The sequence below is a fragment of the Macrobrachium nipponense genome, chromosome 8, assembly GCF_015104395.2.
Source record: "Macrobrachium nipponense isolate FS-2020 chromosome 8, ASM1510439v2, whole genome shotgun sequence".
Lineage (NCBI taxonomy): Eukaryota > Metazoa > Arthropoda > Malacostraca > Decapoda > Palaemonidae > Macrobrachium > Macrobrachium nipponense.
Window position 1 is genome coordinate 116,009,880 of NC_087203.1, and position 5,000 is coordinate 116,014,879.

Sequence of the window (5,000 nt, forward strand, 5' to 3'; positions counted from 1 at the left end):
AGCCCTGTGATTGGCTTATCAACAGACAATCAGGAGCGTCGTAAAGGGACTGGCCTAGACCTCAGATGCACGGGTGATGTGAATCTACTATAGCATCACGTTAGACACCATTCCCTCCCCCCCCCCAACCCCAACATACTACCCTGTGATTGTCTTATCAACAGCCAATCAGGAGCGTCGTAAGGGACAGGCCTAGACATCACATCAGATGCACGATTGATTTGAATCTACTATAGCATCACGTTAGACACCATCGCCCCCATCCACAACATACTAGCATCACGTTACACACTATCCCCCCGCCCTCCATATAAATATGGATTAAATCAGGTGAATAACTAAGGTAGAAAATAATATCGGAAATGAGAAAAAGGGGAGATGTCACATTCTGACCCACTTGTATCATGGAGGGTAAAAACTGTACCAGAAATCTTGGAAATGGATATAGGTTTCATTGCACAATCAGGACCCAAATGAAGTCAAGATCAACCTTGGACCGAAATTGTCCTGAGGAGAAACAGATGAGTCCACCTTCTGCTCCACATACCGGAGTTACCTGTAGATGCGCTGCACTCCTTCAGATAGTGATTTCACTAAAACTACAGCTCTTACCAGGGAACATGTGTCCCGTGTCTATAATGCTATTCATACAGGCAGTCCTGCGTAATTTTTTGAATGGGAATAACGCAACAAACTGTATGGTTAGGTATCCATCTGGATAAAATTGTTCTTACTGCATTACTTCAGTCAATTCCAAAGTATACGTGGCAATCTCCAGTCTATTGCTAAATACACTGACATCCTGTAGACCACCCAAAATGTCACCTGTCCATGGACCCTAGGATGTAGCAAAGTAGCTGATGTAGATGACAATGCAGAAACGTCCTGTGTATGGACCACCCAAAAAAAAAAGTTATCATGCACCACTCGTGGTCCGTGGACCCCACCAGCTGAGAACCACTGGTCCAGGCGAAGTATTCAATGCCTTAAACCTGTCATTCATCCTCCCACTGCTGTAATTTTCGACTGTGGATTCATTTTACCTTTACCTACAGATGTGTCAATCTGCAAGACAGCAACAGATATTAGTACCCTGAGCTGAAGGACCCAACACAGGTACTCTGGTAGATTCGCATCAGCCGTGCATTTGATGTCTAGGCCAGTCCCTTACGACGCTCCTGGTTGGCTGTTGGTAAGCCAATCACAGGGCTGGAAACTCTCAGTCTCTCTGGAGAGTTCACATAGGCAGGATGTATGTTCCAAAGAACGAATTTACACCAAAAAGCATTAAGAAATGCACATACAAGAATAATTCAATCTGGTTTCACTTCTCATTCGATATTGTTGCTTATATTTCAACGGTCAGTAAATGAAACTCTTTGATAATAAAGAGAGAGAACGTGTAAGGAAATGAGAAAAATGGCGGAACGTGAAGGTGGATATCTCATTTAAAACCGAAAAGAAAATACTCATTTTTTGCAATGGCTACTTCAAGCATGTCTGTCCAAGAGAAAGGGAGATAATGAGAGATATAATAGATAATGTAAAGTGGTAGACATAAGAAATGAAGGAGAGACTACATTCAAGAAGGCTTGAGAGAGAAGCGAATAAGCGAAGGGAGGATGGGAAAAAACAGCGACCCCGACAAGTGATTGAGCCGAGACGAAGACGACCTTAAGGCTGAAGGAATAACGGAGGTCAGTCAGCTCAGGATTGAGGTAAATTATTATATTAAACAAGTAAAAAATACCATTGCCCATGAAATTCTTAGCCGCGGCCCATGAAACTCTCGGCCACGGCTAGGTGGTGGCCTCCGTTGTTGACACCTATAGCTGCGCCAGACGCAATATCAGGGCTAACTTTAGGCTTAAATAAAATGAAAACTACTAAGGCTAGTGGGCTGTAATTTGGTATGTTTGATGGTCGTAGGGTAGAAGATCAACATAGCAATTTGCAGCCCTCTAGCCTCAGTAGTTTTAAAGATCTGAGAGTGGACAGAAAAAGTGCAGACGGACAGACAAAGATATCTCAATCATTTCCTTTTACAGAAAACTAAAATATAAAATGTCATTTAACGTCGACTGGTATATTCTTACCTCAAATAAAAGTTATGTATATCTGACAACACATAAATAATGAACAGAAATAATATATAAAAATTATTGAGATAACAAATCAGTCATTGATTTTCTACAACATTCAAACCTTAACCCAAGAAGCTACAGACGGCATATATAGGTGCAGATGCTAAGACGTAGCCCAAGATACGAGATCAATAGTTATATGGTCAACACTTCATGTGATATAAGGAAATATGGCTCAAGTGAAAACTCGGCAAAAACAGACGGCGGTACAGATAATACAAGCCATGAATCAATATATCGTTAAAATAATGAAATGTTGGTCGCATCAAATACGCAAATCATGGAATTTTTTATCACTGGATCACTGATTCACCAGGAATTATTCATAATACCGACGCATAAAATAAATAAGTCTCCTGTTAATATAAAAATCTGTCAGCTTTATAATATTATTTATTAGATATATATATAATATATATATATATCTATAATATATATATATATATATATATATATGATATATATATAAATATATAATATATAATTATATATTAAATTATAGAAGGATATTATATAATATATATAATAATAAATATATATATATAGATAATATAGATACAAATTATATATATTATATATATAGAATATATATTTAACACGTCAGTTCAAACTGTCCAGTTGAGCAGTTGTGTATCAAATGGTTACGTAAACGGACGGAAATAGTCCAATATCAAAAGCTATGGATCACTGATTCACCAGGAATTATTTACAATACCGACGCATAAAATAAATAATCTCTTAATATAAAAACCTGTCTGCTAACAAGTCAATTCAAACTGTCCAGTTGAGCAGTTGTGTATCAAATAGTTGCGTAAACGGACGGAAATAGCCCAATATCAAAAGCTAAGAGTACTACAGCGGTGAAACAAATAATGATAAATTCTGATCTCACGTGCCCCGGCAAACATATACTGTCCTCGATAAAATATGAAACGTTCACATTATTACATAAAAATTATATGAGATCATCGACTGAGTGAGACGCGAGATGATTTCACGATGACGAGACCAAAGATTTCGAAATAATTAATTGCCTAGCTAACGACTCTGGTGAAATCATTGATTCACGACTTCTATCTGCCATCTGAATACAGAGCTGAAACTCATCATAATGACGACACTTTCATACAGTCATTAAAACCATGATAATTACGAGATTGGAGTCACAATAAGTGACAAAGGGATGATATCTACATATATCAATTTCTGACTCACATCGGGATCGAATCCAGGGTCTCTCAAATATATGTGTGTGTAATATAATATATATATATATAATAATATATATATATTATATAGATATATATATATATATATATATATATATATATACTATACATAGAGAGAGAGAGAGAGAGAGAAAATTATACGAACATGCGCGAAATAAGTATAGACTACATTAACTGCTTCGACGACAAACCAGATGTGCTCGCAAATGCTAATGGGTAAATAACGAAAACAAATAACATAAATATACTCAATACCTACACACATACACACACACACACACACACACATACCACGCAAACGCACTCACACACACGCACACGCAACAATCTCCCAGCGGCAGCAGAAGCAGAAGAAAGACGCGTGTTAAATCCCGAATTCTTCAATATTCATAAAAACGCGCGCACACACACATTTACCCCCTCCCCCTTTCCCCTTCCCCCACCCCCACCCGACCCCCACCCACCCTCATAAGGCAACTAACCCCGGACGAACTTGGGATGCATCGTCGAGCGACGTCTAAAGTATTTTAATATATCAGAAGAGAGAGAGAGAGAGAGAGAGAGAGAGAGAGAGAGAGAGAGAGCAGCAAAAAAATCTGAAATATTTCATTACATCAAAACTAGAACGACTTGTATTAGTAGTATAGTAGTGCGCGCACGAGGAGCGGAATTAAGCGAGAGAGAGAGAGAGAGAGAGAGAGAGAGAGAGAGAGAGACCCATCACCTCAATATCCACGTTCCTTTTTCTTACTATCTTTATTTTTTTTATTTCACTGTGTCTCAGATTTTTTTGTACTCTCTCTCTCTCTTTCTCTCTCATTCCTCTTTTTTCTTATCTCTCTCTCTCTCTCTCTCACTCACACACACGCACTCATCTCTCTCTTTTATCGTATTATCTCTCTCTCTTTCTCTCTCACGTCCCTATCTCTCTTTTTTGTATTATTTCTTTTTCGTCTCGTTTTGTTTTTCTGTGGGCAGCCCAGAGAGAGAGACTCTCTCTCTCTCTCTCTCTCTCTACTCGCTCACATGTTAGCAGAGAAGAGCGGATGAGTGACAAGCGGCCCTCCCCCTCAGCCAGCCAGCCAATCAGGACCCGCCTTCCTCCACCACGACATCTGGCGCCTGCTAAGGATACTGACAACCCCAGACCGTTGCCAGAAGAAGAAATCTCTCAATTTTTTTTTTTTATTCTATCTTTTTTCCCCTTTATTTTCTCTTTTTTTTTTTAATCCCTATATGCTTCCTGGTTTGTTTTGGATACTTCTCCTCCTCCTCTTCTTCCTTCTTCTTCCTTTTCCCTTCTTCTTCTTCTTCTTGGGTTTTATCTCTTCTTGGTTTTGGAAGAGATCTGTGATAGAGGTTTTTGTGGCGAGACTGACGGACTAGCTAGCAAGCGAGAGAGCGAGCAGGCAGAGTAATTCGCTCTCGCTCTGAACGTGAGTGGGGGGGGGGGGGGGGGGGGGGGAGAGAGGAATGTGGTAAAATAATTCTCCTTCAGCCGAGGATACTACTAATACTAATTCTCTCTCTCTCTCATCTCTCTCTCTCTCTCTCTCTCTCTCTCTCTCTCTCGAAATTGAAGGGTTTCTAGATAGGTATAGGGTCTCTCTTAAACTTTACATAATGG